Here is a 23,597-nt window from a genome sequence, read left to right on the forward strand (position 1 = left end):
GAGCAGGCGAAATCAGCTTAGGATGGCCGTTGATAGCTTCTCGCCCTTTATACTGTGCATTTAAGCATCAATAAATCCTTTTCGGAATCGGAACGGAAGGCGGCAACAGAGCAAAATGTCAACGGCAGCCGGGATTCCCAGCCAGTGTCCCATGCCGGTACTTACCGGGCCCTAAGATCTGTACCAGTCTGCGATCTGACGAGAGCAGGCGCGTTAAGCTTAGGATGGCCGTCGACAGCTTCACACCTTGTATACTGTGGATTTAAGCATCAATAAATTATTTTCGGAATCGGAGCGGAAGGCAGCAATAGAGCAAAATGTCAACGGCACTCGGGATTCCCAGCCAGTCTCCCATGCCAGTACTTACCGGGCCCTAAGCTGGGTAGCAGTCTGCGATCTGACGAGAGCTGGCGCATTCAGCTTAGGACGGTCATTGACAGCTTCATGCTTTTTATACTGTGCATTTAAGCATCAATAAATCCTTTTCGGAATCGTAGAGGAAGGCGGCAACAGAGCAAAATGTCAATAGCACCTTGGATTGCCAGCCAGTCTCCCATGCCCGTACTTGCCGGGCAGCAGTCTGCGATCTGACAAGAACAGGCACATTCAGCTTAGGATAGCCGTAGACGGCTTCACACCCTGTATACTGTGGATTTAAGCATCAATAAATCCTTTTCGGAATCGGAGCGGAAGGCGGCAACAAAGCAAAATGTCAACTGCACCCGGGATTCCCAGCAAGTCTCCCATGCCGGTACTTACTGGGCCCTAAGCTGGGTAGCAGTCTGCGATCTGACGAGAGCAGACGCGTTCAGCTTAGGATGGCAGTTGACAGCTTCACGCCCTTTATATTGTGGATTTAAGCATCAATAAATAATTTTCCGAATCGAAGCGGAAGTCGGCAACAGATTAAAATGTCAACTGCACCCTGGATTCCCAGCCAGTCTCCCATGCTGGTACTTACCAGGCCCTAAGCTGGGTATCAGTCTGCGATCTGACGAGAGCAGGCGCGTTCAGCTTAGGATGGCCGTTGACAGCTTCATGATTTTTATACTGTGCATTTAAGCATCAATAAATCCTTTTCGGAATCGGAACGGAAGGCGGCAACAGAGCAAAATGTCAACTGCACCCGGGATTCCCAGCCAGTCTCCCATGCCGGTACTTACTGGGCCCAAAGCTGGGTAGCAGTCTGCGATCTGACGAGAGCAGGCGCGTTCAGCTTAGGATGGCCGTTGACATCTTCACGCCTTGTATATTGTGAATTTAAGCATCAATAAATATTTTTATTATTCGGAGAGGAAGGCGGCAACAGAGCAAAATGTCAATGGCACCTTGGATTGCCAGCCAGTCTCCCATGCCGGTATCTGCCGGGCAGTAGTCTGCGATCTGAGGATAGCAGGAACGTTCAGGCTTAGGATGGCCGTTGACAGCTTCACACCCTGTGTATTGTGGATTTAAGCATCAATAAATCCTTTTCCGAATCGGAGCGGAAGGCGGCAACAGATTAAAATGTCAACTGCACCTGGGATTCCCAGCCAGTCTCCCATGCTGGTACTTACCAGGCCCTAAGCTGGGTAGCAGTCTGCGATCTGACAAGAGCAGGCGCGTTCAGCTTAGGATGGCCGTTGACAGCTTCACACTTTGTATACTGTGGATACTGTGGATACTGTGGATACTGTGGATACTGTGGATACTGTGGATACTGTGGATACTGTGGATACTGTGGATTTAAGCATCAATAAACAATTTTCGGAATCGGAGCAGAAACAGAGCAGAATGGCAACTGCACCCGGGATTCCCAGCCAGTCTCCCATGCTGGTACTTACCAGGCCCGAAGCTGGGTAGCAGTCTGCGATCTGACGAGAACAGGCGCATTCAGCTTAGGATGGCCATAGACATCTTCACACCCTGTATACTGTGGATTTAAGCATCAATAAATCCTTTTCGGAATCGGAGCGTAAGGCGGCAACAGAGCAATATGTCAACGACACCTGGGATTCCCAGCCAGTCTCCCATGCTGGTACTTACCAGGCCCTAAGCTGGGTATCAGTCTGCCATCTGACGAGAGCAGGCGCGTTCAGCTTAGGATGGCCGTTGACAGCTTCACGCCCTTTATATTGTGGATTTAAGCATCAATAAATAATTTTCCGAATCGAAGCGGAAGACGGCAACAGATTAAAATGTCAACTGCACCCGGGATTCCCAGCCAGTCTCCCATGCTGGTACTTACCAGGCCCTAAGCTGGGTAACAGTCTGCGATCTGACGAGAGCAGGCGCGTTCAGCTTAGGATGGCCGTTGACAGCTTCACGCTTTGTATACTGTGCATTTAAGCATCAATAAATCCTTTTCGGAATCGGAACGGAAGGCGGCAACAGAGCAAAATGTCAACGACACCTGGGATTCCCAGCCAGTCTCCCATGCTGGTACTTACCGGGCCCTAAGCTGGGTAGCAGTCTGCGATCTGACGAGAGCAGGCGCGTTCAGCTTAGGATGGCCATAGACATCTTCACACCCTGTATACTGTGGATTTAAGCATCAATAAATCCTTTTCGGAATCGGAGCGTAAGGCGGCAACAGAGCAAAATGTCAACGACACCTGGGATTCCCAGCCAGTCTCCCATGCTGGTACTTACCAGGCCCTAAGCTGGGTATCAGTCTGCGATCTGACGAGAGCAGGCGCGTTCAGCTTAGGATGGCCGTTGACAGCTTCTCGCCCTTTATATTGTGGATTTAAGCATCAATAAATAATTTTCCGAATCGAAGCGGAAGGCGGCAACAGATTAAAATGTCAACTGCACCCGGGATTCCCAGCCAGTCTCCCATGCTGGTACTTACCAGGCCCTAAGCTGGGTAGCAGTCTGCGATCTGACGAGAGGAGGCGCGTTCAGCTTAGGATGGCCGTTGACAGCTTCACACTTTGTATACTGTGCATTTAAGCATCAATAAATCCTTTTCGGAATCAGAACAGAAGGCGGCAACAGAGCAAAATGGCAACGACACCTGGGATTCCCAGCCAGTCTCCCATGCTGGTACTTACCGGGCCCTAAGCTGGGTAGCAGTCTGCGATCTGACGAGAGCAGGCGCATGCAGCTTAGGATGGCCGTTGACAGCTTCTTGATTTTTATATTGTGCATTTAAGCATCAATATATCCTTTTCGGAATCGGAACGGAAGGCGGCAACAGAGCAAAATGTCAACTGCACCTGGGATTCCCAGCCAATCTCCCATGCTGGTACTTACCGGGCCCTAAGCTGGGTAGCAGTCTGCGATCTGACGAGAGCAGGCGCGTTCTGCTTAGGATGGCTGTTGACAGCTTCTCGCCCTTTATACTGTGCATTTAGGCATCAATAAATCCTTTTCGGAATCGGAACGGAAGGCGGCAACAGAGCAAAATGTCAACGGCAGCCGGGATTCCCAGCCAGTCTCCCATGCTGGTACTTACCAGGCCCTAAGCTGGGTATCAGTCTGCGATCTGTCGAGAGCAGGCGCGTTCAGCTTAGGATGGCCGTTGACAGCTTCACGCTTTGTATACTGTGCATTTAAGCATCAATAAATCCTTTTCGGAATCGGAACCGGAACGGAAGGCGGCAACAGAGCAAAATGTCAACGGCAGCCGGGATTCCCAGCCAGTGTCCCATGCCGGTACTTACCGGGCCCTAAGATCTGTACCAGTCTGCGATCTGACGAGAGCAGGCTCGTTCAGCTTAGGATGGCCGTTGACATCTTCACGCCTTGTATATTGTGAATTTAAGCATCAATAAATATTTTTATTAATCGGAGAGGAAGGCGGCAACAGAGCAAAATGTCAATGGCACCTTGGATTGCCAGACAGTCTTCCATGCCGGTAACTGCCGGGCAGTAGTCTGCGATCTGAGGAGAGCAGGCACGTTCAGGCTTAGGATGGCCGTTGACAGCTTCACACCCTGTGTATTGTGGATTTAAGCATCAATAAATCCTTTTCCGAATCGGAGCGGAAGGCGGCAACATATTAAAATGTCAACTGCACCTGGTATTCCCAGCCAGTCTCCCATGCTGGTACTTACCAGGCCCTAAGCTGGGTAGCAGTCTGCAATCTGACGAGAGCAGGCGCGTTCAGCTTAGGATGGCCGTTGACAGCTTCACACTTTGTATACTGTGGATTTAAGCATCAATAAACAATTTTCGGAATCGGAGCAGAAACAGAGCAAAATGGAAACTGCACCCGGGATTCCCAGCCAGTCTCCCATGCTGGAACTTACCAGGCCCTAAGCTGGGTATCAGTCTGCGATCTGTCGAGAGCAGGCGCGTTCAGCTTAGGATGGCCGTTGACAGCTTCACACTTTGTATACTGTGCATTTAAGCATCAATAAATCCTTTTCGGAATCGGAAACGGAAGGCGGCAACAGAGCAAAATGTCAACGGCAGCCGGGATTCCCAGCCAGTGTCCCATGCCGGTACTTACCGGGCCCTAAGATCTGTACCAGTCTGCGATCTGACGAGAGCAGGCGCGTTAAGCTTAGGATGGCCGTCGACAGCTTCACACCTTGTATACTGTGGATTTAAGCATCAATAAATTCTTTTCGGAATCGGAGCGGAAGGCAGCAATAGAGCAAAATGTCAACGGCAACCGGGATTCCCAACCAGTCTCCACCGGCGCCCTAAGCTAGAGCAGTCTGCGATCTGACGAGAGCAGGCGCGTTCAGCTTAGGATGGCCATTGAAAGCTTCATGCTTTTTATACTGTGCATTTAAGCATCAATAAATCCTTTTCGGAATCGGAGCGGAAGGCGGCAACAGATTAAAATGTCAACTGCACCCGGGATTCCCAGCCAGTCTCCCATGCTGGTACTTACTGTGCCCTTAGCTGGGTAGCAGTCTGTGATCTGACGAGAGCAGGCGCGTTCAGCTTAGGATGGCCATTGACAGCTTCATGCTTTTTATACTGTGCATTTAAGCATCAATAAATCCTTTTCGGAATCGGAACAGAAGGCGGCAACAGAGCATAATGTCAAGTGCACCCGGGACTCCCAGCCAGTCTCCCATGCCGGTAATTACTGGGCCCTAAGCTGGGTAGCAGTCTGCGATCTGACGAGAGCAGGCGCGTTCAGCTTAGGATGGCCGTTGACATCTTCACGCCTTGTATATTGTGGATTTAAGCATCAATAAATATTTTTATTAATCGGAGAGGAAGGCAGCAACAGAGCAAAATGTCAATGGCACCTTGAATTGCCAGCCAGTCTCCCATGTTGGTAACTGCTGGGCAGCAGTCTGCGATCTGAGGAGAGCAGGCACGTTCAGGCTTAGGATGGCCGTTGACAGCTTCACACCCTGTGTATTGTGGATTTAAGCATCAATAAATCCTTTTCCGAATCGGAGCGGAAGGCAGCAACAGATTAAAATGTCAACTGCACCTGGGATTCCCAGCCAGTCTCCCATGCTGGTACTTACCAGGCCCTAAGCTGGGTAGCAGTCTGCAATCTGACGAGAGCAGGCGCGTTCAGCTTAGGATGGCCGTTGACAGCTTCACACTTTGTATACTGTGCATTTAAGCATCAATAAATCCTTTTCGGAATCGGAACGGAAGGCGACAACAGAGCAAAATGTCAACGGCAGACGGGATTCCCAGCCAGTGTCCCATGCCGGTACTTACCGGGCCCTAAGATCTGTACCAGTCTGCGATCTGACAAGAGCAGGCACGTTAAGCTTAGGATGGCCGTCGACAGCTTCACACCTTGTATACTGTAGATTTAAGCATCAATAAATTATTTTCGGAATCGAAGCGGAAGGCAGCAATAGAGCAAAATGTCAAATGCAACCGGGATTCCCAGCCAGTCTCCCATGCCAGTACTTACCGGGCAGCAGTCTGCGATCTGACAAGAACAGGCACATTCAGCTTAGGATAGCCGTAGACGGCTTCACACCCTGTATACTGTGGATTTAAGCATCAATAAATCCTTTTCGGAATCGAAGCGGAAGCGGCTACAGAGCAAAATGTCAACAACACCTGGGATTCCCAGCCAGTCTCCCATGCTGGTACTTACCGGGCCCTAAGCTGGGTAGCAGTCTGCGATCTGACGAGAGCAGGCGCGTTCAGCTTAGGATGGCTGTTGACAGCTTCACACTTTGTATACTGTGGATTTAAGCATCAATAAATAATTTTCGGAATCGGAGCAGAAACAGAGCAGAATGTCAACTGCACCCGGGATTCCCAGCCAGTCTCCCATGCTGGTACTTACCAGGCCCGAAGCTGGGTAGCAGTCTGCGATCTGACAAGAACAGGCGCATTCAGCTTAGGATGGCCGTAGACATCTTCACACCCTGTATACTGTGGATTTAAGCATCAATAAATCATTTTCGGAATCGGAGCAGAAGGCGGCTACAGAGCAAAATGTCAACAACACCTGGGATTCCCAGCCAGTCTCCCATGCTGGTACTTACCGGGCCCTAAGCCGGGTAGCAGTCTGCGTTCTGACGAGAGGAGGCGCGTTCAGCTTAGGATGGCCGTTGACAGCTTCACGCTCTTTATACTGTGCATTTAAGCATCAATAAATCCTTTTCCGAATCGGAGCGGAAGGCGGCAACAGATTAAAATGTCAACTGCACCCGGGATTCCCAGCCAGTCTCCCATGCTGGTACTTACCAGGCCCTAAGCTGGGTAGCAGTCTGCGATCTGATGAGAGCAGGCGCGTTCAGCTTAGGATGGCCGTTGACAGCTTCACACTTTGTATACTGTGGATTTAAGCATCAATAAATATTTTTATTAATCGGAGAGGAAGGCGGCAACAGAGCAAAATGTCAATGGCACCTTGGATTGCCAGCCAGTCTCCCACGCCGGTATCTGCCAGGCAGCAGTCTGCGATCTGAGGAGAGCAGACACGTTCAGCTTAGGATGGCCGTTGACAGCTTCACACCCTGTATATTGTGGATTTAAGCATCAATAAATCCTTTTCCGAATCGGAGCGGCAGGCGGCAACAGATTAAAATGTCAACTGCACCCCGGATTCCAGCCAGTCTACCATGCTGGTACTTACCAGGCCCTCTACTGGGTATCAGTCTGCGATCTGACGAGAGCAGGCGCGTTCAGCTTAGGATGGTCGTTGACAGCTTCACACCCTGTATACTGTGCATTTAAGCATCAATAAATCCTTTTCCGAATCAGAACGGAAGGCGGCAACAGAGCAAAATGTCAACGGCAGCCGGGATTCCCAGCCAGTGTCCCATGCCGGTACTTACCGGGCCCTAAGATCTGTACCAGTCTGCGATCTGACGAGAGCAGGCGCGTTAAGCTTATGATGGCCGTCGACAGCTTCACACCTTGTATACTGTGGATTTAAGCATCAATAAATTATTTTCGGAATCGGAGCGGAAGGCAGCAATAGAGCAAAATGTCAACGGCAACCGGGATTCCCAGCCAGTCTCCCATGCCAGTACTTACCGGGCCCTAAGCTAGGTAGCAGTCTGCGATCTGACGAAAGCAGGCGCGTTCAGCTTAGGATGGCCATTGACAGCTTCATGATTTTTATACTGTGCATTTAAGCATCAATAAATCCTTTTCGGAATCAGAACGGAAGGCGGCAACAGAGCATAATGTAAACTGCACCCGGGATTCCCAGCCAGTCTCCCATGCCGGTAATTACTGGGCCCTAAGCTGGGTAGCAGTCTGCGATCTGACGAGAGCAGGCGCGTTCAGCTTAGGATGGCCGTTGACATCTTCACGCCTTGTATATTGTGGATTTAAGCATCAATAAATATTTTTATTAATCGGAGAGGAAGGCGGCAACAGAGCAAAATGTCAATGGCACCTTGAATTGCCAGCCAGTCTCCCATGCTGGTAACTGCCGGGCAGCAGTCTGCGATCTGAGGAGAGCAGGCACATTCAGGCTTAGGATGGCCGTTGACAGCTTCACACCCTGTGTATTGTGGATTTAAGCATCAATAAATCCTTTTCCGAATCGGAGCGGAAGGCAGCAACAGATTAAAATGTCAACTGCACCCGGGATTCCCAGCCAGTCTCCCATGCTGGTACTTACCAGGCCCTAAGCTGGGTAGCAGTCTGCGATCTGACGAGAGCAGGCGCGTTCAGCTTAGGACGGCCGTTGACAGCTTCACGCTTTGTATACTGTGGATTTAAGCATCAATTAATAATTTTCGGAATCGGAGCAGAAACAGAGCAAAATGTCAATTGCACCCGGGATTCCCAGCCAGTCTCCCATGCTGGTACTTACCAGGCCCGAAGCTGGGTAGCAGTCTGCGATCTGACGAGAACAGGCGCATTCAGCTTAGGATGGCCGTAGACATCTTCACACCCTGTATACTGTGGATTTAAGCATCAATAAATCCTTTTCGGAATCGGAGCGTAAGGCGGCAACAGAGTAAAATGTCAACGACACCTGGGATTCCCAGCCAGTCTCCCATGCTGGTACTTACCGGGCCCTAAGCTGGGTAGCAGTCTGCGATCTGACGAGAGCAGGCACGTTCAGCTTAGGATGGCCGTTGACAGCTTCTCGCTTTTTATACTGTGCATTTAAGCATCAATAAATCCTTTTCGGAATCGGAACGGAATGCGGCAACAGAGCAAAATGTCAACGGCAGCCGGGATTCCCAACCAGTGTCCCATGCCGGTACTTACCGGGCCCTAAGATCTGTACCAGTCTGCGATCTGACAAGAGCAGGCACGTTAAGCTTAGGATGGCCGTCGACAGCTTCACACCTTGTATACTGTGGATTTAAGCATCAATAAATTCTTTTCGGAATCGGAGCGGAAGGCAGCAATAGAGCAAAATGTCAACGGCACCCAGGATTCCCAGCCAGTCTCCCATGCCAGTACTTACCGGGCCCTAAGCTGGGTAGCAGTCTGCGATCTGACGAGAGCAGGCGCGTTCAGCTTAGGATGGCCATTGACAGCTTCATGCTTTTTATACTGTGCATTTAAGCATCAATAAATCCTTTTCGGAATCGGAGAGGAAGGCGGCAACAGAGCAAAATGTCAATAGCACCTTGGATTGCCAGCCAGTCTCCCATGCCCGTACTTGCCGGGCAGCAGTCTGCGATCTGACAAGAACAAGCACATTCAGCTTAGGATAGCCGTAGACGGCTTCACACCCTGTATACTGTGGATTTAAGCATCAATAAATCCTTTTCGGAATCGGAGCGGAAGGCGGCTACAGAGCAAAATGTCAACAACACCTGGGATTCCCAGCCAGTCTCCCATGCTGGTACTTACCGGGCCCTAAGCTGGGTAGCAGTCTGCGTTCTGACGAGAGCAGGCACGTTCAGCTTAGGATGGCTGTTGACAGCTTCACGCCCTTTATACTGTGCATTTAAGCATCAATAAATCCTTTTCCGAATCGGAGCGGAAGGCGGCAACAGATTAAAATGTCAACTGCACCCGGGATTCCCAGCCAGTCTCCCATGCTGGTACTTACCAGGCCCTAAGCTGGGTAGCAGTCTGCGATCTGACGAGAGCAGGCACGTTCAGCTTAGGATGGCCGTTGACAGCTTCACACTTTGTATACTGTGGATTTAAGCATCAATAAATATTTTTATTAATCGGAGAGGAAGGCGGCAACAGAGCAAAATGTCAATGGCACCTTGGATTGCCAGCCAGTCTCCCACGCCGGTATCTGCCGGGCAGCAGTCTGCGATCTGAGGAGAGCAGACACGTTCAGCTTAGGATGGCCGTTGACAGCTTCACACCCTGTATATTGTGGATTTAAGCATCAATAAATCCTTTTCCGAATCGGAGCGGAAGGCGGCAACAGATTAAAATGTCAACTGCACCCGGGATTCCAGCCAGTCTACCATGCTGGTACTTACCAGGCCCTAAGCTGGGTATCAGTCTGCGATCTGACGAGAGCAGGCGCGTTCAGCTTAGGATGGCCGTTGACAGCTTCACACCCTGTATACTGTGCATTTAAGCATCAATAAATCCTTTTCGGAATCGGAACGGAAGGCGGCAACAGAGCAAAATGTCAACGGCAGCCGGGATTCCCAGCCAGTGTCCCATGCCGGTACTTACCGGGCCCTAAGATCTGTACCAGTCTGCGATCTGACGAGAGCAGGCGCGTTAAGCTTAGGATGGCCGTCGACAGCTTCACACCTTGTATACTGTGGATTTAAGCATCAATAAATTATTTTCGGAATCGGAGCGGAAGGCAGCAATAGAGCAAAATGTCAACGACAACCGGGATTCCCAGCCAGTCTCCCATGCCAGTACTTACCGGGCCCTCAAGCTAGGTAGCAGTCTGCGATCTGACGAAAGCAGGCGCGTTCAGCTTAGGATGGCCATTGACAGCTTCATGATTTTTATACTGTGCATTTAAGCATCAATAAATCCTTTTTGGAATCGGAACGGAAGGCGGCAACAGAGCAAAATGTCAACTGCACCCGGGATTCCCAGCCAGTCTCCCATGCCGGTGCTTACTGGGCCCTAAGCTGGGATGCAGTCTGCGATCTGACGAGAGCAGGCGCGTTCAGCTTAGGATGGCCGTTGACATCTTTACACCTTGTATATTGTGAATTTAAGCATCAATAAATATTTTTATTAATCGGAGAGGAAGGCGGCAACAGAGCAAAATGTCAATGGCACCTTGGATTGCCAGCCAGTCTCCCATGCCGGTAACTGCCGGGCAGTAGTCTGCGATCTGAGGAGAGCAGGCACGTTCAGGCTTAGGATGGCCGTTGACAGCTTCACACCCTGTGTATTGTGGATTTAAGCATCAATAAATCCTTTTCGGAATCGGAACGGAAGGCGGCAACAGAGCAAAATGTCAACGGCAGCCGGGATTCCCAGCCAGTGTCCCATGCCGGTACTTACCGGGCCCTAAGATCTGTACCAGTCTGCGATCTGACGAGAGCAGGCGCGTTAAGCTTAGGATGGCCGTCGACAGCTTCACACTTTGTATACTGTGGATTTAAGCATCAATAAATTATTTTCGGAATCGGAGCGGAAGGCAGCAATAGAGCAAAATGTCAACAGCAACCGGGATTCCCAGCCAGTCTCCCATGCTGGTACTTACCAGGCCCGAAGCTGGGTAGCAGTCTGCGATCTGACGAGAACAGGCGCATTCAGCTTAGGATGGCCATAGACATCTTCACACCCTGTATACTGTGGATTTAAGCATCAATAAATTCTTTTCGGAATCGGAGAGTAAGGCGGCAACAGAGCAAAATGTCAACGACACCTGGGATTCCCAGCCAGTCTCCCATGCTTGTACTTACCAGGCCCTAAGCTGGGTATCAGTCTGCGATCTGACGAGAGCAGGCGCGTTCAGCTTAGGATGGCCGTTGACAGCTTCACCCCCTTTATATTGTGGATTTAAGCATCAATAAATAATTTTCCGAATCGAAGCGGAAGGCGGCAACAGATTAAAATGTCAACTGCACCCGGGATTCCCAGCCAGTCTCCCATGCTGGTACTTACCAGGCCCTAAGCTGGGTTGCAGTCTGCGATCTGACGAGAGCAGGCGCGTTCAGCTTAGGATGGCCGTTGACAGCTTCACACTTTGTATACTGTGCATTTAAGCATCAATAAATCCTTTTCGGAATCGGAACGGAAGGCGGCAACAGAGCAAAATGTCAACGGCAGCCGGGATTTCCAGCCAGTGTCCCATGCCGGTACTTACCGGGCCCTAAGATCTGTACCAGTCTGCGATCTGACAAGAGCAGGCACGTTAAGCTTAGGATGGCCGTCGACAGCTTCACACCTTGTATACTGTGGATTTAAGCATCAATAAATTCTTTTCGGAATCGGAGCGGAAGGCAGCAATAGAGCAAAATGTCAACGGCACCCGGGATTCCCAGCCAGTCTCCCATGCCAGTACTTACCGGGCCCTAAGCTGGGTAGCAGTCTGCAATCTGACGAGAGCAGGCGCGTTCAGCTTAGGATGGCCATTGGCAGCTTCATGCTTTTTATACTGTGCATTTAAGCATCAATAAATCCTTTTCGGAATCGGAGAGGAAGGCGGCAACAGAGCAAAATGTCAATAGCACCTTGGATTGCCAGCCAGTCTCCCATGCCCGTACTTGCCGGGCAGCAGTCTGCGATCTGACAAGAACAAGCACATTCAGCTTAGGATAGCCGTAGACGGCTTCATGATTTTTATACTGTGCATTTAAGCATCAATAAATCCTTTTCGGAATCAGAACGGAAGGCGGCAACAGAGCAAAATGTCAACTGCACCCGGGATTCCCAGCCAGTCTCCCATGCCGGTACTTACTGGGCCCTAAGCTGGGTTGCAGTCTGCGATCTGACGAGAGCAGGTGCGTTCAGCTTAGGATGGCCGTTGACATCTTCACGCCTTGTATATTGTGAATTTAAGCATCAATAAATATTTTTATTAATCGGAGAGGAAGGCGGCAACAGAGCAAAATGTCAATGGCACCTTGGATTGCCAGACAGTCTCCAATGCCGGTAACTGCCGGGCAGTAGTCTGCGATCTGAGGAGAGCAGGCACGTTCAGCTTAGGATGGCCGTTGACAGCTTCACACCCTGTGTATTGTGGATTTAAGCATCAATAAATCCTTTTCCGAATCGGAGCGGAAGGCGGCAACAGATTAAAATGTCAACTGCCCCCGGGATTCCAGCCAGTCTACCATGCTGGTACTTACCAGGCCCTAAGCTGGGTAGCAGTCTGCGATCTGACGAGAGCAGGCGTGTTCAGCTTAGGATGGCCGTTGTAAGCTTCACATTTTGAATACTGTGGATTTAAGCATCAATAAATAATTTTCGGAATCGGAGCAGAAACAGAGCAAAATGTGAACTGCTCCCAGGATTCCCAGCCAGCCTCCCATGCCGGTACTTACCAGGCCCGAAGCTGGGTAGCAGTCTGCGATCTGACAAGAACAGGCGCATTCAGCTTAGGATGGCCGTAGACATTTTCACAACCTGTATACTGTGGATTTAAGCATCAATAAATCCTTTTCGGAATCGGAGCGAAAGGCGGCAACAGAGCAAAATGTCAACGACACCTGGGATTCCCAGCCAGTCTCCCATGCTGGTACTTACCGGGCCCTAAGCTGGGTAGCAGTCTGCGATCTGACGAGAGCAGGCGAGTTCAGCTTAGGATGGCCGTTGACAGCTTCTTGCCCTTTATACTGTGCATTTAAGCATCAATAAAACCTTTTCGGAATCGGAACGGAACGGAAGGCGGCAACAGAGCAAAATGTCAACGGCAGCCGGGATTCCCAGCCAGTGTCCCATGCCGGTACTTACCGGGCCCTAAGATCTGTACCAGTCTGCGATCTGACGAGAGCAGGCGCGTTAAGCTTAGGATGGCCGTCGACAGCTTCACACCTTGTATACTGTGGATTTAAGCATCAATAAATTCTTTTCGGAATCGGAGCGGAAGGCAGCAATAGAGCAAAATGTCAACGGCACCTGGGATTCCCAGCCAGTCTCCCATGCCAGTACTTACCGGGCCCTAAGCTGGGAAGCAGTCTGCGATCTGACAAGAGCAGGCGCGTTCAGCTTAGGATGGCCGTTGACATCTTCACGCCTTGTATACTGTTGATTTAAGCATCAATAAATATTTTTTTTAATCAGAGAGTAAGGCGGCAACAGATCAAAATGTCAATAGCACCTTGGATTGCCAGCCAGTCTCCCATGCCCGTACTTGCCGGGCAGCAGTCTGCGATCTGACAAGAACAGGCGCATTCAGCTTAGGATAGCCGTAGACGGCTTCACACCCTGTATATTGTGGATTTAAGCATCAATAAATCCTTTTTGGAGTCGGAGCAAAATGTCTACAGAGCTACAGAGCAAAATGTCAACAACACCTGAGATTCCCAGCCAGTCTCCCATGCTGGTACTTACTGGGCCCTAAGCTGGGTAGCAGTCTGCAATCTGACGAGAGCAGGCGTGTTCAGCTTAGGATGGCCATTAACAGCTTCATGGCCTTTATACTGTGCATTTAAGCATCAATAAATCCTTTTCCGAATCGGAGCGGAAGGCGGCAACAGATTAAAATGTCAACTGCACCCGGGATTCCCAGCCAGTCTCCCATGCTGGTACTTACCAGGCCCTAAGCTGGATAGCAGTCTGCGATCTGACGAGAGCAGGCGCGTTCAGCTTAGGATGGCCGTTGACAGCTTCACACTTTGTATACTGTGCATTTAAGCATCAATAAATCCTTTTCGGAATCGGAACGGAAGGCGGCAACAGAGCAAAATGTCAGCGGCAGCCGGGATTCCCAGCCAGTGTCCCATGCCGGTACTTACCGGGCCCTAAGATCTGTACCAGTCTGCGATCTGACGAGAGCAGGCGCGTTAAGCTTAGGATGGCCGTCGACAGCTTCACACCTTGTATACTGTGGAATTAAGCATCAATAAATTATTTTCGGAATCGGAGGGGAAGGCAGCAATAGAGCTAAATGTCAACCGGGATTACCAGCCAGTCTCCCATGCCGGTACTTACTGGGCCCTAAGCTGGGTAGCAGTCTGCGATCTGACGAGCGCAGGCGCGTTCAGCTTAGTATGGCCATTGACATCTTCACGCCTTGTATATTGTGGATTTAAGCATCAATAAATATTTTTTTAATCGGAGAGGAAGGCGGCAACAGAGCAAAATGTCAATGGCACCTTGGATTGCCAGCCAGTCTCCCATGCCGGTAACTGCCGGGCAGCAGTCTGCGATCTGAGGAGAGCAGGCACGTTCAGGCTTAGGATGGCCGTTGACAGCTTCACACCCTGTATATTGTGGATTTAAGCATCAATAAATCCTTTTCCGAATCGGAGCGGAAGGCGGCAACAGATTAAAATGTCAACTGCACCCGGGATTCCCAGCCAGTCTCCCATGCTGGTACTTACCAGGCCCTAAGCTGGGTAGCAGTCTGCGATCTGACGAGAGCAGGCGCGTTCTGCTTAGGATTGCCGTTGACAGGTTCACACTTTGTATACTGTGGATTTAAGCATCAATAAATAATTTTCGGAATCGGAGCAGAAACAGAGCAAAATGTCAACTGCACCGGGGATTCCCAGCCAGTCTCCCATGCTGGTACTTACCGGGCCCGAAGCTGGGTAGCAGTCTGCGATCTGACGAGAACAGGCGCGTTCAGCTTAGGATGGCCATTGACAGCTTCATGCTTTTTATACTGTGCATTTAAGCATCAATAAATCCTTTTCGGAATCGGAGAGGAAGGCGGCAACAGAGCAAAATGTCAACGGCAGCCGGGATTCCCAGCCAGTGTCCCATTCCGGTACTTACCGGGCCCTAAGCTGGGTAGCAGTCTGCGATCTGACGAGAGCAGGCGCGTTAAGCTTAGGATGGCCGTCGACAGCTTCACACCTTGTATACTGTGGATTTAAGCATCAATAAATTATTTTCGGAATAGGAGCGGAAGGCAGCAATAGAGCAAAATATCAACGGCACCCGGGATTCCCAGCCAGTCTCCCATGCCAGTACTTACTGGGCCCTAAGTTGGGTAGCAGTCTGCGATCTGACGAGAGCAGGCGCGTTCTGCTTAGGATGGCCGTTGACATCTTCACGCCTTGTATACTGTGGATTTAAGCATCAATAAATATTTTTTTTAATCGGAGAGGAAGGCGGCAACAGATCAAAATGTCAATAGCACCTTGGATTGCCAGCCAGTCTCCCATGCCCGTACTTGCCGGGCAGCAGTCTGCGATCTGACAAGAACAGGCGCATTCAGCTTAGGATAGCCGTAGACGACTTCACACCCTGTATATTGGGGATTTAAGCATCAATAAATCCTTTTCGGAATCGGAGCAAAATGTCTACAGAGCTACAGAGCAAAATGTCAACAACACCTGAGATTCCCAGCCAGTCTCCCATGCTGGTACTTACCGGGCCCTAAGCTGGGTAGCAGTCTGCGATCTGACGAGAGCAGGTGCGTTCAGCTTAGGATGGCCGTTGACAGCTTCACACTTTGTATACTGTGCATTTAAGCATCAATAAATCCTTTTCGGAATCGGAACGGAAGGCGGCAACAGAGCAAAACGTCAACGGCAGCCGGGATTCCCAGCCAGTGTCCCATGCCGGTACTTACCGGGCCCTAAGATCTGTACCAGTCCGCTATCTGACAAGAGCAGGCGCGTTAAGCTTAGGATGGCTGTCGACAGCTTCACACCTTGTATACTGTGGATTTAAGCATCAATAAATTCTTTTCGGAATCGGAGCGGAAGGCGGCAACAGAGCAAAATGTCAACTGCACCCGGGATTCCAAGCCAGTCTCCCATGCCGGTACTTACTGGGCCCTAAGCTGGGTAGCAGTCTGCGATCTGACGAGAGCAGGCGCGTTCAGCTTAGGATGGCTGTTGACATCTTCACGCCTTGTATATTGTGGATTTAAGCATCAATAAATATTTTTTTCATCGGAGAGGAAGGCGGCAACAGAGCAAAATGTCAATGGCACCTTGGATTGCCAGCCAGACTCCCATGCCGGTAACTGCCGGGCAGCAGTCTGCGATCTGAGGAAAGCAGGCACGTTCAGGCTTAGGATGGCCGTTGACAGCTTCACACCCTGTATATTGTGGATTTAAGCATCAATAAATCCTTTTCCGAATCGGAGCGGAAGGCGGCAACAGATTAAAATGTCAACTGCACCCGGGATTCCCAGCCAGTCTCCCATGCTGGTACTTACCAGGACCTAAGCTGGGTAGCAGTCTGCGATCTGACGAGAGCAGGCGCGTTCAGCTTAGGATGGCCGTTGACAGCTTCACACTTTGTATACTGTGGATTTAAGCATCAATAAATAATTTTCGGAATCGGAGCAGAAACAGAGCAAAATGTCAACTGCACCCGGGATTCCCAGCCAGTCTCCCTTGCTGGTACTTACCAGGCCCGAAGCTGGGTAGCAGTCTGCGATCTGACGAGAACAGGCGCGTTCAGCTTAGGATGGCCGTTGACAGCTTCTCGCCCTTTATACTGTGCATTTAGGCATCAATAAATCCTTTTCGGAATTGGAACGGAAGGCGGCAACAGAGCAAAATGTCAACGGCAGCCGGGATTCCCAGCCAGTGTCCCATGCCGGTACTTACCGGGCCCTAAGATCTGTACCAGTCTGCGATCTGACGAGAGCAGGCGGGTTAAGCTTAGGATGGCCGTCGACAGCTTCACACCTTGTATACTGTGGATTTAAGCATCAATAAATTCTTTTCGGAATCAGAGCGGAAGGCAGCAATAGAGCAAAATATCAACGGCACCCGGGATTCCCAGCCAGTCTCACATGCCAGTACTTACCGGGCCCTAAGCTGGGTAGCAGTCTGCGATCTGACAAGAGCTGGCGCGTTCAGCTTAGGATGGCCGTTGACATCTTCACTCCTTGTATACTGTGGATTTAAGCATCAATAAATATTTTTTTTAATCGGAGAGGAAGGCGGCAACAGATCAAAATGTCAATAGCACCTTGGATTGCGAGCCAGTCTCCCATGCCTGTACTTGCCGGGCAGCAGTCTGCGATCTGACAAGAACAGGCGCATTCAGCTTAGGATAGCCGTAGACGACTTCACACCCTGTATATTGTGGATTTAAGCATCAATAAATCCTTTTCGGAATCGGAGCAAAATGTCTACAGAGCTACAGAGCAAAATGTCAACAACACCTGAGATTCCCAGCCAGTCTCCCATGCTGGTACTTACCGGGCCCTAAGCTGGGTAGCAGTCTGCAATCTGACGAGAGCAGGCGCGTTCAGCTTAGGATGGCCGTTGACAGCTTCACACTTTGTATACTGTGCATTTAAGCATCAATAAAACCTTTTCGGAATCGGAACGGAAGGCGGCAACAGAGCAAAATGTCAACGGCAGCCGGGATTCCCAGCCAGTGTCCCATGCCGGTACTTACCGGGCCCTAAGATCTGTACCAGTCTGCGATCTGACGAGAGCAGGCGCGTTAAGCTTAGGATGGCCGTCGACAGCTTCACACCTTGTATACTGTGGATTTAAGCATCAATAAATTATTTTCGAAATCGGAGCGGAAGGCGGCAACAGAGCAAAATGTCAACTGCACCCGGGATTCCCAGCCAGTCTCCCATGCCGGTACTTACTGGGCCCTAAGCTGGGTAGACGTCTGCGATCTAACGAGAGCAGGCGCGTTCAGCTTAGGATGGCCGTTGACATCTTCACGCCGTGTATATTGTGGATTTAAGCATCAATAAATATTTTTTAATCGGAGAGGAAGGCGGCAACAGAGCAAAATGTCAATGGCACCTTGGATTGCCAGCCAGTCTCCCATGCCGGTAACTGCCGGGCAGCAGTCTGCGATCTGAGGAGAGCAGGCACGTTCAGGCTTAGGATGGCTGTTGACAGCTTCACACCCTGTATATTGTGGATTTAAGCATCAATAAATCCTTTTCCGAATCGGAGGGGAAGGCGGCAACAGATTAAAATGTCAACTGCACCCGGGATTCCCAGCCAGTCTCCCATGCTGGTACTTACAAGGCTCTAAGCTGGGTAGCAGTCTGCGATCTGACGAAAGCAGGTGCGTTCAGCTTAGGATGGCCGTTGACAGCTTCACGCTTTGTATACTGTGGATTTAAGCATCAATAAATAATTTTCGGAATCGGAGCAGAAACAGAGCAAAATGGCAACTGCACCCGGGATTCCCAGCCAGTCTCCCATGCTGGTACTTACCAGGCCCGAAGCTGGGTAGCAGTCTGCGATCTGACGAGAACAGTTGCATTCAGCTTAGGATGGCCGTAGACATCTTCACACTCTGTATACTGTGGATTTAAGCATCAATAAATCATTTTCGGAATCGGAGCGTAAGGCGGCAACAGAGCAAAATGTCAACGACACCTGGGATTCCCAGCCAGTCTCCCATGCTGGTACTTACCGGGCCCTAAGCTGGGTAGCAGTCTGCGATCTGACGAGAGCAGGCGCGTTCAGCTTAGGATGGCCGTTGACAGCTTCATGCCCTTTATACTGTGCATTTAAGCATCAATAAATCCTTTTCCGAATCGGAGCGGAAGGCGGCAACAGATTAAAATGTCAACTGCACCCGGGATTCCCAGCCAGTCTCCCATGCTGGTACTTACCAGGCCCTAAGCTGGGTAGCAGTCTGCGATCTGATGAGAGCAGGCACGTTCAGCTTAGGATGGACGTTGACAGCTTCACGCCTTGTATATTGTGGATTTAAGCATCAATAAATATTTTTATTAATCGGAGAGGAAGGCGGCAACAGAGCAAAATGTCAATGGCACCTTGGATTGCCAGCCAGTCTCCCATGCCGGTAACTGCCGGGCAGCAGTCTGCGATCTGAGGAGAGCAGGCACGTTCAGGCTTCGGATGGCCGTTGACAGCTTCACACCCTGTATATTGTGGATTTAAGCATCAATAAATCCTTTTCCGAATCGGAGCGGAAGGCGGCAACAGATTAAAATGTCAACTGCACCCGGGATTCCCAGCTAGTCTCCCATGCTGGTACTTACCAGGACCTAAGCTGGGTAGCAGTCTGCGATCTGACGAGAGCAGGCGCGTTCAGCTTAGGATGGCCGTTGACAGCTTCACACTTTGTATACTGTGGATTTAAGCATCAATAAATAATTTTCGGAATCGGAGCAGAAACAGAGCAAAATGTCAACTGCACCCGGGATTCCCAGCCAGTCTCCCTTGCTGGTACTTACCAGGCCCGAAGCGGGGTAGCAGTCTGCGATCTGACGAGAACAGGCGCGTTCAGCTTAGGATGGCCGTTGACAGCTTCTCGCCCTTTATACTGTGCATTTAGGCATCAATAAATCCTTTTCGGAATTGGAACGGAAGGCGGCAACAGAGCAAAATGTCGCCGGCAGCCGGGATTCCCAGCCAGTGTCCCATGCCGGTACTTACCGGGCCCTAAGATCTGTACCAGTCTGCGATCTGACGAGAGCAGGCGCGTTAAGCTTAGGATGGCCGTCGACAGCTTCACACCTTGTATACTGTGGATTTAAGCATCAATAAATTCTTTTCGGAATCGGAGCGGAAGGCAGCAATAGAGCAAAATATCAACGGCACCCGGGATTCCCAGCCAGTCTCCCATGCCAGTACTTACCGGGCCCTAAGCTGGGTAGCAGTCTGCGATCTGACAAGAGCAGGCGCGTTCAGCTTAGGATGGCCGTTGACATCTTCACGCCTTGTATATTGTGGATTTAAGCATCAATAAATATTTTTTTAATCGGAGAGGAAGGCGGCAACAGATCAAAATGTCAATAGCACCTTGGATTGCCAGCCAGTCTCCCATGCCCGTACTTGCCGGGCAGCAGTATGCGATCTGACAAGAACAGGCGCATTCAGCTTAGGATAGCCGTAGACGGCTTCACACCCTGTATATTGTGGATTTAAGCATCAATAAATCCTTTTCGGAATCGGAGCAAAATGTCTACAGAGCTACAGAGCAAAATGTCAAGAACACCTGAGATTCCCAGCCAGTCTCCCATGCTGGTACTTACCGGGCCCTAAGCTGGGTAGGAGTCTGCGATCTGGCGAGAGCAGGCGCGTTCAGCTCAGGATGGCCGTTGACAGCTTCACACCCTGTATATTGTGGATTTAAGCATCAATAAATCCTTTTCCGAATCGGAGCGAAAGGCGGCAACAGATTAAAATGTCAACTGCACCCGGGATTCCCAGCCAGTCTCCCATGCTGGTACTTACAAGGCTCTAAGCTGGGAAGCAGTCTGCGATCTGACGAAAGCAGGCGCGTTCAGCTTAGGATGGCCGTTGACAGCTTCACACTTTGTATACTGCGGATTTAAGCATCAATAAATAATTTTCGGAATCGGAGCAGAAACACAGCAAAATGTCAACTGCACCCGGGATTCCCAGCCAGTCTCCCATGCTGGTACTTACCAGGCCCGAAGCTGGGTAGCAGTCTGCGATCTGACGAGAACAGTCGCATTCAGCTTAGGATGGCCGTAGACATCTTCACTCCCTGTATACTGTGGATTTAAGCATCAATAAATCCTTTTCGGAATCGGAGCGTAAGGCGGCAACAGAGCAAAATGTCAACGACACCTGGGATTCCCAGCCAGTCTCCCATGCTGGTACTTACCGGGCCCTAAGCTGGGTAGCAGTCTGCGATCTGACGAGAGCAGGCGCGTTCAGCTTAGGATGGCCGTTGACAGCTTCACGCCCTTTATACTGTGCATTTAAGCATCAATAAATCCTTTTCCGAATCGGAGCGGAAGGCGGCAACAGATTAAAATGTCAACTGCACCCGGGATTCCCAGCCAGTCTCCCATGCTGGTACTTACCAGGCCCTAAGCTGGGTAGCAGTCTGCGATCTGACGAGAGCAGGCGCGTTCAGCTTAGGATGGCCGTTGACAGCTTCACGCCTTGTATATTGTGGATTTAAGCATCAATAAATATTTTTATTAATCGGAGAGGAAGGCGGCAACAGAGCAAAATGTCAATGGCACCTTGGATTGCCAGCCAATCTCCCATGCCGGTACTTACCGAGCCCTAAGCTGGGTAGCCGTCTGCGATCTAACAAGAGCAGGCACGTTCAGCTTAGGATGGCCATTGACAGCTTCATGCTTTTTATACTGTGCATTTAAGCATCAATAAATCCTTTTCGAAATCGGAAGGGAAGGCGGCAACAGAGCAAAATGTCAACTGCACCCGGGATTCCCAGCCAATCTCCCATGCCGGTACTTACTGGGCCCTAAGCTGGGTAGCAGTCTGCGATCTGATGAGAGCAGGCGCGTTCAGCTTAGGATGGCCGTAGACATCTTCACACCCTGTATACTGTGGATTTAAGCATCAATAAATCCTTTTCGGAATCGGAGCGAAAGGCGGCAACAGAGCAAAATGTCAACGACACCTGGGATTCCCAGCCAGTCTCCCATGCTGGTACTTACCGGGCCCTAAGCTGGGTAGCAGTCTGCGATCTGACGAGAGCAGGCGAGTTCAGCTTAGGATGGCCGTTGACAGCTTCTCGCCCTTTATACTGTGCATTTAAGCATCAATAAAACCTTTTCGGAATCGGAACGGAACGGAAGGCGGCAACAGAGCAAAATGTCAACGGCAGCCGGGATTCCCAGCCAGTGTCCCATGCCGGTACTTACCGGGCCCTAAGATCTGTACCAGTCTGCGATCTGACGAGAGCAGGCGCGTTAAGCTTAGGATGGCCGTCGACAGCTTCACACCTTGTATACTGTGGATTTAAGCATCAATAAATTCTTTTCGGAATCGGAGCGGAAGGCAGCAATAGAGCAAAATGTCAACGGCACCTGGGATTCCCAGCCAGTCTCCCATGCCAGTACTTACCGGGCCCTAAGCTGGGAAGCAGTCTGCGATCTGACAAGAGCAGGCGCGTTCAGCTTAGGATGGCCGTTGACATCTTCACGCCTTGTATACTGTTGATTTAAGCATCAATAAATATTTTTTTTAATCAGAGAGTAAGGCGGCAACAGATCAAAATGTCAATAGCACCTTGGATTGCCAGCCAGTCTCCCATGCCCGTACTTGCCGGGCAGCAGTCTGCGATCTGACAAGAACAGGCGCATTCAGCTTAGGATAGCCGTAGACGGCTTCACACCCTGTATATTGTGGATTTAAGCATCAATAAATCCTTTTTGGAGTCGGAGCAAAATGTCTACAGAGCTACAGAGCAAAATGTCAACAACACCTGAGATTCCCAGCCAGTCTCCCATGCAGGTACTTACTGGGCCCTAAGCTGGGTAGCAGTCTGCAATCTGACGAGAGCAGGCGTGTTCAGCTTAGGATGGCCATTAACAGCTTCATGGCCTTTATACTGTGCATTTAAGCATCAATAAATCCTTTTCCGAATCGGAGCGGAAGGCGGCAACAGATTAAAATGTCAACTGCACCCGGGATTCCCAGCCAGTCTCCCATGCTGGTACTTACCAGGCCCTAAGCTGGATAGCAGTCTGCGATCTGACGAGAGCAGGCGCGTTCAGCTTAGGATGGCCGTTGACAGCTTCACACTTTGTATACTGTGCATTTAAGCATCAATAAATCCTTTTCGGAATCGGAACGGAAGGCGGCAACAGAGCAAAATGTCAGCGGCAGCCGGGATTCCCAGCCAGTGTCCCATGCCGGTACATACCGGGCCCTAAGATCTGTACCAGTCTGCGATCTGACGAGAGCAGGCGCGTTAAGTTTAGGATGGCCGTCGACAGCTTCACACCTTGTATACTGTGGATTTAAGCATCAATAAATTATTTTCGGAATCGGAGCGGAAGGCGGCAACAGAGCAAAATGTCAACTGCACCCGGGATTCCCAGCCAGTCTCCCATGCCGGTACTTACTGGGCCCTAAGCTGGGTAGCAGTCTGCGATCTGACGAGAGCAGGCGCGTTCAGCTTAGGATGGCCGTTGACATCTTCACGCCTTGTATATTGTGGAATTAAGCATCAATAAATATTTTTTTAATCGGAGAGGAAGGCGGCAACAGAGCAAAATGTCAATGGCACCTTGGATTGCCAGCCAGTCTCCCATGCCGGTAACTGCCGGGCAGCAGTCTGCGATCTGAGGAGAGCAGGCACGTTCAGGCTTAGGATGGCCGTTGACAGCTTCACACCCTGTTTATTGTGGATTTAAGCATCAATAAATCCTTTTCCGAATCTGAGCGGAAGGCGGCAACAGATTAAAATGTCAACTGCACCCGGGATTCCCAGCCAGTCTCCCATGCTGGTACTTACCAGGCCCTAAGCTGGGTAGCAGTCTGCGATCT

General features: G+C 50.4%; 17 pseudogenes; all 17 read right to left on the reverse strand.

Moving 5' to 3' along the window:
• Positions 1 to 2,178: 2,178 nt before the first annotated feature.
• Positions 2,179 to 2,298, reverse strand: LOC130330656 (5S ribosomal RNA; annotated as a pseudogene).
• An 82-nt stretch (positions 2,299 to 2,380) lies between these two features.
• On the reverse strand, positions 2,381 to 2,500 carry LOC130352530 (5S ribosomal RNA; annotated as a pseudogene).
• Positions 2,501 to 2,582: 82 nt separating this feature from the next.
• On the reverse strand, positions 2,583 to 2,702 carry LOC130325407 (5S ribosomal RNA; annotated as a pseudogene).
• A 284-nt stretch (positions 2,703 to 2,986) lies between these two features.
• On the reverse strand, positions 2,987 to 3,106 carry LOC130352585 (5S ribosomal RNA; annotated as a pseudogene).
• Positions 3,107 to 5,967: 2,861 nt separating this feature from the next.
• Positions 5,968 to 6,087, reverse strand: LOC130323189 (5S ribosomal RNA; annotated as a pseudogene).
• Positions 6,088 to 6,566: 479 nt separating this feature from the next.
• Positions 6,567 to 6,686, reverse strand: LOC130328072 (5S ribosomal RNA; annotated as a pseudogene).
• Positions 6,687 to 8,353: 1,667 nt separating this feature from the next.
• On the reverse strand, positions 8,354 to 8,473 carry LOC130330280 (5S ribosomal RNA; annotated as a pseudogene).
• A 284-nt stretch (positions 8,474 to 8,757) lies between these two features.
• On the reverse strand, positions 8,758 to 8,877 carry LOC130331345 (5S ribosomal RNA; annotated as a pseudogene).
• Positions 8,878 to 9,149: 272 nt separating this feature from the next.
• On the reverse strand, positions 9,150 to 9,269 carry LOC130328644 (5S ribosomal RNA; annotated as a pseudogene).
• Positions 9,270 to 12,932: 3,663 nt separating this feature from the next.
• Positions 12,933 to 13,052, reverse strand: LOC130337536 (5S ribosomal RNA; annotated as a pseudogene).
• Positions 13,053 to 13,941: 889 nt separating this feature from the next.
• On the reverse strand, positions 13,942 to 14,061 carry LOC130348526 (5S ribosomal RNA; annotated as a pseudogene).
• A 1,667-nt stretch (positions 14,062 to 15,728) lies between these two features.
• LOC130318622 (5S ribosomal RNA) lies at positions 15,729 to 15,848 on the reverse strand (annotated as a pseudogene).
• A 2,865-nt stretch (positions 15,849 to 18,713) lies between these two features.
• LOC130313837 (5S ribosomal RNA) lies at positions 18,714 to 18,833 on the reverse strand (annotated as a pseudogene).
• A 2,070-nt stretch (positions 18,834 to 20,903) lies between these two features.
• LOC130313848 (5S ribosomal RNA) lies at positions 20,904 to 21,023 on the reverse strand (annotated as a pseudogene).
• An 82-nt stretch (positions 21,024 to 21,105) lies between these two features.
• Positions 21,106 to 21,225, reverse strand: LOC130350505 (5S ribosomal RNA; annotated as a pseudogene).
• Positions 21,226 to 21,711: 486 nt separating this feature from the next.
• On the reverse strand, positions 21,712 to 21,831 carry LOC130337667 (5S ribosomal RNA; annotated as a pseudogene).
• An 889-nt stretch (positions 21,832 to 22,720) lies between these two features.
• On the reverse strand, positions 22,721 to 22,840 carry LOC130348538 (5S ribosomal RNA; annotated as a pseudogene).
• Between the last annotated feature and the right edge of the window lie 757 nt (positions 22,841 to 23,597).

This window comes from Hyla sarda, chromosome 1 (genome assembly GCF_029499605.1).
Source record: "Hyla sarda isolate aHylSar1 chromosome 1, aHylSar1.hap1, whole genome shotgun sequence".
Classification (NCBI taxonomy): domain Eukaryota; kingdom Metazoa; phylum Chordata; class Amphibia; order Anura; family Hylidae; genus Hyla; species Hyla sarda.